The sequence below is a fragment of the Barbus barbus genome (genome assembly GCF_936440315.1).
Source record: "Barbus barbus genome assembly, chromosome: 12".
Classification (NCBI taxonomy): Eukaryota; Metazoa; Chordata; class Actinopteri; order Cypriniformes; family Cyprinidae; genus Barbus; species Barbus barbus.
The window spans coordinates 23,198,773-23,209,940 of NC_136740.1; the positions used below are offsets into that span (position 1 = coordinate 23,198,773).

General features: G+C 38.1%; 1 protein-coding gene across 2 annotated transcripts in view; it reads right to left on the minus strand.

Moving 5' to 3' along the window:
* The window catches only part of LOC306877900 (protein eva-1 homolog B-like), a 16,026-nt gene extending 5,915 nt beyond the window's left edge, over window positions 1–10,111 (minus strand). The window contains exons 1-2 of one of the 2 annotated variants that reach the window (XM_079429930.1): window positions 9,994–10,111; window positions 9,154–9,430 (exon numbers count right to left, since the gene is read on the minus strand). The gene's annotated coding sequence lies outside the window, so the exon portion shown is untranslated. Of the gene's footprint in view, window positions 1–9,153 lie in introns of both variants that reach the window. The other variant, XM_079429931.1, reaches the window with a different exon arrangement.
* Window positions 10,112–11,168: the final 1,057 nt, after the last annotated feature.

Here is an 11,168-nt window from a genome sequence, read left to right on the forward strand (position 1 = left end):
CTCATTCTAAATTAAACGTTGTCTGTTTCAAGGCAGAGGAAATCCAGAGACTGTTATATCTGGTGATAATTCTTGTCTTTTCCACAATAAGAACACCACAATAGCATTTCCTTCCCCTGGATCAGTCTCCATCTGACAGGAAAAATGGAGACCTAGTGCAAATACCTAAAGAGAGCACCCCTTGATTTGTTTCTCTGTTTTTCTCATTAAGCTGTCTGTCCAAATAAAGAGCACAAGTGGATGATTTGTGGGGGACAAAGTGACAGGCCAAAGACCTCTGGAGCGATTCCTTTTTCTGCTAATTGTTAACCAGAAGCTTCAGGCTTGACCACCGAGGGACGCATTGGTCAAAAACAACCTGACCGAACGACTCCCTCATTGTAAAGCACTCAAAAATATCATCACAAAGCATAAACGGAATTTACTCCACGACTTTAAAGGCTATAATTGAATTCACCAATATCAAAAGAAAAACATAACCCGAGCAGCCAGCGCAGGCTTCTTGTTCATATGACACCACCAGCCAAAACAAGCAAATGGATATTTTTGATACAAGAAATGTTCTTTGAGCCACTGGAATTTCCTGGCACAGTGGTTGAACCACTTGTGGTCTTCTTGGCAAAGGGCTCGGTGACTGATACAGAACTTTCAATCTAAATATAATAGGGTTTCTTTGTCTCACTAAACTATTCCCAAACCGTGGACAGGCTGGAGGAGGTAATCTCAATATACAAACTACTCTTAATGACCATTTAATTCTGTCAGCCTCAGTAGAAAACAACTTTATCATGACTAGACTAGTGTCTGTTCTCCTAAAATGTCCTTTTAAGATGAAAAGTTCACTTCAAAAATGAAGAATTTTTTTTCCTCTTATCCCATAAACAGCTATGTTGGAAAAAGGAGTGAGGGGGGTAGAATGTGTCCCTGAAAGCACATTTGAAACATTGCTTTTATCACAACTTTTGCATTTATCATCACTTTTGCGTTTGGCGGAACGCTACAATCCTAACATCCTCATAATCTTGAGTTTTTCCATTAAAAACCGTCCAAAAGCGCTGTTAAAGTGCTGACTGTGCAGTCTCTCAGCCAACACCAAGCCCCTCGGGTCTCATTTTCTCCCATCAGGCAGATTTACCTGAAAACCAACCATGTCCAGAATTGTCTCAGCAAAGAAAGTTAGAAGCTCGATGTAAGTTTCAAAACCTCAGAGGTGAGGGTAACTGTCCAACTAGTGAACTTGGACACATTTCTACTGGCTGGGTTGCCTGTAAAACTTCTCAGGAGGGTTGCATTGTAAAATCATTTGCCATGTGAATTATCTTGAGCTCCTTTACAGGCCTGGACCTCACCGTGACATTTCCAAAACAGTGTAAAGTGTCTTTCTTTTTTGTTTCTCTTGACAGAGAATCTAGCAGATTAAGCCGTGTAACTCATTTGGACTGTGTTTCCTGCCAGTAGCTCTTACTGGGGGGGATATTTCATTTGGAGCCAAGTCAGAAATGTGGTTGCCATCAGATTCTTGACCCCTGCACCAAACGTGGAGTTGACCCTAAAGACGCATGCCAGCCGAGAAAGACGATACTAAACAAACACCACACAAAATTTCCTCAAATGCACAAATCTCTGCAGAAACCTCACTCTTTAAAGGTCTTTTCACCATTAAGGAATGTTATTTTTCTAATAAATATATTTTAAACATTATGCACACTTAAGATACTCATATAAATAGCCTAAATTTATACTACTGCTCAAATGTTTGGGTGTCAGTAAGATTTATTCATGTAAGAAATTATTTCTATTTAACAAGGATGCATTGATCAAAAGTTAAAGTAGTGATATTTATAATGTTACAAAAGATCTATACATCAAATAAATTATGTTCTTTTGAACTTTCTATTCAAAGAATCCTGAAAAAAGTATTTCCACAAAAATATTAAGCAGCATAACTGTTTCAACATCGATAATAAGAAAACTATTCTTGAGCGCCAAATCAGCATATTGAATGACAGTTTTAGGGTAACACATTACAAGTTAATAAGTAACTAGTAGTATTATAAGTAACTAGTAACTTAAGTAACTTTTTCAAATAAGTAACTTTGTTTCCCATGTCTTGACTGACAGCTCTCATGTTGCCAAGTTGAGAGAAATCGAGAACAAGTTCAGAGGCATTGTGTGCATGCTGTGTGAACATGATGCTTACTGTAAATATAAAGACTAAATATGAACATGTATTTACTCATCTCACCTGCACAAAAACAGATTCGGTACTCCTCAAAATGAATAAATGTAAACTCAAAAGATTTGGTAAAAGGTTTGTATAATATTCTATGTATTTAACCCCATTTTATTAACCAATGTCTTTGCTACTGACATTCAATGATCCAATTCAACAATGCTAAGCAAAAATAACACATTTGGGTTTAATTTTTGTTGTTGCTGAAGTGTTGAACTTTCTTCTCCTGTGTAATATTCTTCATGCAATTTGTTTGAGCTTCATCTACTGTACAGAAGTGAATTTACATCACTTTTGTTGTGCGTCACATTCTAAACTCCATTGGTGTTAAACAACATGTTTCAGGACCTACTCATTGTCGAAATCATACTCTAGATTTAATACGGTCATATGGAATTGATGTCAGTGGCGTTGAAATATTGCTGCAGAGCGATGATCTCAGATCATTATCTAGTTTCGTGTATATTCCATTTAGCTAAAGCTGTAAAGCCAACTCCTTGTTACAAATATGGTAGAACCATCACTTCTACCACAAAAGACTACTTTATAAATAATCTTCCTGACTTATCTCAATTCCTCAGCATATCCAGTAGCTCAGAACAACTTGATGTAACAAACGATTGACTTTTCTAGCACTTTAGATATGGTTGCTCCTTTACACTTAAGGAAGATTAAGGAAAAGAGTTCAACACCGTGGTATAATGAGCACACTCGGGCCCTAAAGAGAGCAGCCCGGAAAATCGAGCGCAGCTGCATAAATTAGAGGTATTTAGTATTGCTTGGCAGTAAAGTACCCTATCCTACAGAAAAGCATTAAAAACTGCTAGATCTGCTTAGAAGAAAAACTGCTGTCTCTTTTAGAAGAAAACAAACAACCCCAAGTATTTATTTAATACAGTGGCTAAATTAACAAAAAATATAACATCAGCAGGTGCAGACATTACCATTGTAACCATGCAGCTGTCAGCCACAGTATCGCATCAGATAGTGCACTATAGATCCCCTGAGGAACAATTCCACTCATTCTCTTCTATTGGAAATGAAGAATTGTATAAACTTGTTAAATCATCTAAACCAACAACATGTATTTTAGACCCTGTTCCATCTAAGCTCCTAAAAGATGTGCTCCAGAAGTAATAGATCCTCTTCTGAATATTATTAACTCATTGTCATTAGGATATGTCCCAAAAACTTTCAAAATGGCTGTTATTAAGCCTCTCATTAAAAAAACCACAACTTGACCCCAAAGAATTAATTAAAGACCAATCTCGAATCTCCCTTTTCTGTCAAAGATATTAGAAAAGGTAGTATCACCACAACTTTGTTCCTTCTTAGAGAAAAATGATATATGTGAGGATTTCCAGTCAGGTTTTAGACCATATCATAGTACTGAGACTGCTCTCATTAGAGTTACAAACGACCTGCTTTTATCATCTGATCATGGTTGTATCTCTCTATTAGTGCTACTGGATCTTAGCACGCGTTTGACACTATCGACCACAACATTCTTTTAAATAGACTAGAAAATTATGTTGGCATTAGAGGAAGTGCACTGGCATGGTTCAAATCGTACTTATCTGACCGCCATCAATTTGTGGCAGTAAATGAAGAGGTATCATACCAGTCACAAGTGCAGTGGAGTACCTCAAGGCTCAGTACTTGACCCCTTACTTTTCACGCTTTGCTTGTTACCCTTGGGAGATATCATTAGGAAACATGGTGTTAGCCTTCACTGTTATGCTGATGACCTGATGAAATTTACCAATTTGCAAAACTAAATGGAATGTATAGTTGATATCAAAAACTGGATGACTAGCAATTTCTTACTGCTAAATTCTGAAAAAACAGAGGTGTTAATTATTGGACCAGAAACTTTTGCATGTAATAACCTAGATCACTGTCTAATACTTGATGGCTGCTCTGTAAATTATTTGTCATCAGTTAGGAACCTAGGCGTACTTTTTGACAGCAATCTTTCCTTCGAAAAACATGTTTCTAGCATTTGTAAAACTGCATTTTTCCATCTTAAAAATATATCTAAATTACAACCTATACTCTCAATGTCAAATGCAGAAACATTAATTCAAGCATTCATGAGCTCGAGGCTAGATTAATGTAATGCTTTATTGGGTGGTTGCTCTGCACGTTTAATAAACAAACTCCAGCTGGTTCAAAATGCAGCAGCTAGAGTTCTTATTAGAACCAGGAAGTATGACAATATTAGCCCGGTTCTGTCAACACTGCACTAGCTCCCTATTAAACATTGTATACATTTTAAGATCTTGCTAATTACCTATAAAGCCCTGAATAGTTTGGCACCTCAGTATTTGAGTGAGCTCTTATCGCATTATAGTCCTTCACGTCTGCTGCGATCTCAAAACTCTGGCCATTTGATAATACCTAGAATATCAAAATCAACTGCGGGCAGGAGATCGTTTTCCTTATTAGCGCCCAAACTCTGGAACAATCTACCCAACACTGTTCGGGAAGCAGACACACTCTGTCAGTTTAAATCTAGATTAAAGACCCATCTCTTTAACCTGGCTTACACATAATACACTATCGCATTTCTATAATTCAAACCCGTTAAAGGAAGGCTGCATTAATTAGGTCAACCGGAAATGGGAACACTTCCCAAAACACCTGATGTACTTGTTACATTGTTAGAAGAATTAGCATCTACGCTAATATTAGTCTGTTTCTTTCTTATTCCGAGGTCACCGTAGCCACCCGGATCCAGACTGTATCCAGATCAGATGGTGGATCAGCACCTAGAGATGACCTCTACAGCCAGGACACCTATGAGCCCCAGAGACTGATCCCCAGTGAAGACCCTGTCTCCAAGACGGCCATCGGGACAAGACCACAGGAAACAGATGAGTCCTTTGCACAATCTGATTATTCTTTAGCCTAGATTTAAACTGCTGATTTTGCCTGGCCAAAGGAGAATGACACTATTTCGACAAACTATTTCCCCGTCTAAATACTGTATAGCTGATATAAAGCCACCCAGCTTTATATCAAGCCGTTGTAAAGCTGCTTTGACACAATTTGCATTGTTAAAAGCGCTATACAAATAATATTGACTTGACTTGTGAAAACGGCTTTTACTAACTTTTTTATATTAAAAACAAGCAAGCAAGCCCTGACCAGATTTAAAAAGTAACTCAAAAGTAACGTAACGCACTACTTTCCATAAAAAGTAACTAACAAAATGAGTTCCCTTTTTTAGGGAGTAACACAATATTGTAGTGCCTTTTACATTAAAAATTACATCTTAATTTTCCCCAACACTGTTGATTTCTGAAGGATCACGTGAAAATTCAGCTGTCAAGTTACATTTTAAAGTATATTAAAAATATTTTTTTAAACTGTCAAAATATTTAATTATATATATATATATATATATATATATATATATATATATATATATATATATATATATATATATATTATATTTATTTATTTTCATATGACGCAGGTCACCTTATGGGATCTTACAAGTTGAGATTACATGACCAGCCATATACTAATATAAATAAATTAAATAAACAATTAAATGAATTATATTATTTTAGTGGGTCCCCTCATGTGCAGACATGCTCTGAAATCACATGTCCAGCAGCATACAGTTTGTGAAGTTCTCTTTTCATTTGAAAAAAATGGATGGTTTTTAAACAAATGGACTGAAAAGTGAAGTAATAATGAAGGTTAAGTAGGCTAATGAAGTCAGCTTAATGCCAATATTTAAACAAGATGCAATTTTATGTCATGGCAGTGGCATTACAACACAGACAAACTGTATACATACTTCAAAGTACTTCCCTATCATCAACAAAGTCCTGTACATACATTCGGTGCATAGTGTCAGTAAATGAATTGGGACGCAATTCAAAACTTCAATAATGCTGCTAAAAGTTAAAAGCCTTTCTTCTTATGTTGGGTGTTTGGTACCATTCAATGATCCCAATATAACAGAGGCTGTATTTGCCAGCCTGGGGTGTCAGTGGGGGTTGTGTGGCTGAAGGCTGTGGTCTATGGTGTTAATGTGGACCAGATGTGTGTCTCAAATGGAGCCAAAGTGCCTCAATAGTTTTCTATGCAAATGCAGAGTAGAAAAACACTTCTTTTAATAATGCATGTTTCATGTACCCTGATCTTTGACTCCAATCCACCTCTAGGGTCAACAGGGCCAAAACACTCACATTTGGGAATGTGGAAATGGATGAGAACACAACACGATCTCTACTCATTACGAAAACCCCAAAATAAAAGCAAATAAGACTTGTTTTAGTTTTAAAACCCTAAGGATGAAAATTATGATTATTATGAATTATCAAAATGGGAGCGAGAGTTATTTGGATTTAATTAATCACGTGCATCTGCTGTTTTGTTCCTGCTTGTTTGGGTTCAGTGTAAAAAGCACAGAGAGCTTGTGGGTGATAGGACAACTAACCCTCAGGTGATCCCAGCTCTAAAGCTCCACAAATAGCACAATGAGCTCATCTGCAGATCGATCTGAGCCTGGAGGCCTTTGCAGATCCCAAGAAACATGTTGGATCCATTATGCAGATCCTCTGATTACTGTACGACACAAAGCATGTGGTCCATCTTTCCCATGGATGGGTGGGCATTGTTAACCCCATACTGGCCACAGAGCTTTATTAAAGTATTAACATGGCACAAATACTCAGGTTTGTGAGAGCAAACAGATCAAAAACAGCTGTGATTGGCTAAGGAATTTAGGAGTAACCAATCACTGATCAGGTTTCTGATACTTTTCTTATTTTTTTTTATTTTTATTATTAAGTTCTATTACATACTTTTCTCTCTCTTTTTTCAGAAATTAATGTTTTTTTTTTTTTATTTACTTATGTTTTCTGTAAAGCACTTTGTAAACTTATTTCAACTTTTAAATATCGTTTTTGGGAAAAAGTATCTTATGCCAAAAGCTGAAATTAATGTTGGGGAGGTGTTTAAAAGCACAGACTGACAGTCATTAAACTTTGCAAATCTTCAGAGCAAAAGGAGTGTCAGTGTAAATATTCCTCTGAATCAAACAAACTTTGAAGACAGGGAAGGGCTTCGCTATGCCTTATCAAAGCAGTCATTTGAGAGGTGATACATTTGAGAGCTAATGAGAGGGTGCAGAGTTAAACATATATATCAAAATGTAGTCATTATCAGAACCTCCGAGTCAAATTCAGAGAGTAAAAGTACACAGTGTCGCTTGATGCCACTGATACTTGTGACCAAATGTCATTGACATCAAATCTCAACACATCTAATGATGCCATATTTCATTTAAGAGTGGAAGGGAATTTCATAAGTGAATATAATAATAATAATAAATGTGGTAAGTGATACATTTTTGTTTGTTTGGTCTGATACATTTTGGTCTCACAAAAAACTATTGTATTACTTTCGAGCTGCTCATTGCACAAAAATTTGAAAAAATTTCAAAAAAGATTTATGCAGTGTAAATAATATTAACATAATATAAAAAGCCATAGGATGATTACTTAGTCAGCACTATTATTTTGTGAATATGTGGGTTGCTGTAGTCGTTTCATCACAAAAATGTGGATGCAGCAGGATTTACAAATGCATTTAGATTAGAGACTGACCTCTGACCTTCCCTAAATCGACAGACTATACATTATTATCTACCAGCACTAAAGAAGATAAGGTGACTCACTGATCAACAGTAGAGAGCGTCTGTGGAAGAAAGCAGATGCTCAGAGCAGGGTTGAACGGATTTGAACACAAGTCAGCCATCTCTAAACAAAAAGCAGCTGCGAGTTTTGCACATCTCTCCATCGGGATATAAATCAAAACTAACACTGCATGCCAAAACAAACAAAGGCTTTAACAATCAGCTGCTCAGAGGTGCGAGAATTTGAATAGATTTTCATGTCAAAGGTAAATTTAAATGGTTTATTTTTAATAACTAAAAAGGCAAAAAGGTGTGGCATGCAAACACAGGGGCTTTTAACTACTCACTTGGCTCTTGTACAGGAAACCCGTTTAATTGACGAAACAACAGCCATGCATGAAGCCCTCACCTCTGCCACCTGATCACATTACATTATTATTGACCTTCCCGCAGATAAGCTCACTATTAGCCTGGGTGTTTATTTTTAGAAGTATAAAACATTAACCAATTTACAGCTGCAGCTCTGGCCCTAACACAACTCAGTTATATTAGGGATGCTTCGGTCCATAACTTGGATCAAACTCTCATGCAGAAAAGCATTTATACACACACACACGCACATGCTTCATGCAGTGCAAAATTATCTAAAATAACTTCCATCTGCACAGATGATATCTCTGATTGGTGTAGTCATAAATCTTAACCTTACAGGACATAATTCATGAGAATGAGTCAACAAATTCATAGAAATGTGACATGTGCCAGAGCGCTATACTTACAACACTGCTATACTTACAACACTCAGCATCACATTCATGTAAAAAAATTAAACAAAATGCATTTTAGTTGTATAAGTCAAAAATAAATACATAAATATACACCCATATACATATACTGTTTACATATATACACACACACACACGTATATGTATGTATATATATATATATATATATATATATATATATATATAACACATACATACAAAATATCAAAGCATAAAAAATTATTCACTACAAAAAGCTAAATTGCTTAAGTTATTAGGATGTAATATTTTTTTAATATTTTTTCTGGTTTTACACAGTCTGACAATGTGAGGTTTATGCTCAAAATAAGAATGTTGATAATACAAAAATAAACTCAAGACATGTTTTCAGAAAAAAAGAGACTATCTTATTAATGTTCATACAGTGCAACAGGTTTACTAAAGTTATATCAAGTAATAGCTATCACTAAATCTGGCATGCTGAAATGTCAGAAACTTACCTCATAGAAATCTCAAAACTGTTCTACAGCATCACACACTTCATCAGACTTCTTGGGCAGTTTAGTCCAGAACTGACGGCATCAATACGTTGCAGCCCAAACTGAGAAGAGTTTTCACAGTCCCGCCCAATGACTGCTCAGCAGCGTATGTGACTCGGCTTGAGTTTGTATTACAAGCAGCCGCGTGTTCACTCCCTTTCAGCCGTTCGCTACAAGCAGCAGGAAGAGCTGTCACAGTCCTCAGAACAGAGAGAGACATGGAAAGAGAGTGAGAGAGCTAGAGGGAGGAAAAGGGGGAAAAAAAGTGGTACAGCCTTAAATGGGCAGGGTTTTGGAAAGAAAAAAAAAGGGAGGGAGAAGGGGTCTTTCCCCCGTTGTTAAGGAAACAGCCATGAAAAGCCAACTCCAGACCAATTAACTAAGATTTTCCACACTGAATAAAACATGGAAGAACAGGAGAATGAAAGAGCCTTTGAGAGACTCACTGACTGAACAGGGAGTGTTTACCTCAGTTTGGGGAAAATACTCTGAAACTGTAGCTTGCCAAGCTACATGCTAATCATAATTGAAAGCAGTTCACAATACAGAACTACACTGAATCTACTGTTTGGAAAAAGTGGTTAGCTACACTTCAAGCAGCTATCAAAAAGTATAGCTAACTACACTAAAATAGATACCCTCACTTTTATTTTATTTTTAGTTATTTTCCAACACTTATTTGGTGCTATGCCTGTCACTTAACCTAACACGACTCAGCAAAATCTAAACTTAGTGTGTTACTTTGTTTTACTAAATGTCTAGTTTTTATGTACTAGTACACAAAATGCTCCGGTTACTCACGTAACCTCGGTTCCCTGAGATAAGGAAACGAGCGTTGCATCGTCATTTTGACGACTGCTTATGGAGAAACTCCTGTTTACTCTGTTACTGAAGCCAGATTGGTTAACGATTGTGTACTGCACAAACCAATGGCGCTTGAGCCCGCCATAGGCGACTTGCTATACAAGTCGGCCCAGAGCGCCATTTCATCAGAATCAACGACTGAAGCGACAGCCATCGATTCGCATGCAGCTACAGCATGGCCAGTTACGCAACGCTCGTTCTCTTATCTCAGGGAACCGAGGTTACGGGAATAACCGGAGCATTCCCTATCAAAAGGTAACTCCCGTTGCATCATCATTTTGACGACTGCTTATGGGGAACGCATCCAGTAACGCCGTGCTATAAGCAGAAGCAGAACTAAGCCTGCTCCGCGAGCTCAGCTTAGGCACGCTCAGAGTGGGCCTCGTGAGTTCGAGCTATAAAGAGACCTGAGAGGGATCTGGGGTCTGCTTGTCATAAGCCTTACCCACCTGAAGCAGATAGCACCCATGCCTCCAAACTGTAGAATCTAATAAAAAGGTCGACCTGCGACGACCAGCCGGCAGCCACACAAATCTCCCCAATAGAGATTCCACTGGACCAGTCCCAGGAGGATTCCATTCCTCTTGTGGAGTGGGCCCTCACACCTATAGGGCACTGTACGCCCGCTAAGGCATATGCTAGGGCGATAGCCTCTACTATCCAATGAGATAGCCTTTGCTTTGTGATTGGCAGCCCCTTAGAACAGCTCTTTGTGTGCTTTGGATTCCGCTCTGACTGTCTAAATGACTTAGAACGCTCAAATTACACTCGCATTGCCCGGACTGGGCATAGCTAGTTAGGCCCCTGCTCACGTCCGTTGAGGGGAGGGGTAGAAGGGAGATTGTGAGCACCTTCGGTACATAGCCGCTGCGTGGCTGAAGATCGACCTTACAGTCGTTGGGTCCGAACTCAAGACAGGAAGCACTGACAGACAGGGCTTGCAAGTCACCCACTCGCTTGACAGACGCTAGGGCCAAAAGTAGAGCGGTTTTGAGCATCATGACCCTTAAGCCAGCTGTTTGAAGCGGCTCAAAGGGAGGGCCCAGAGGACTATAAATAAGTCCCAGGTTGGTACCGTCTTAGGGCGTGGAGGATTCAACCACAGAGCGCCT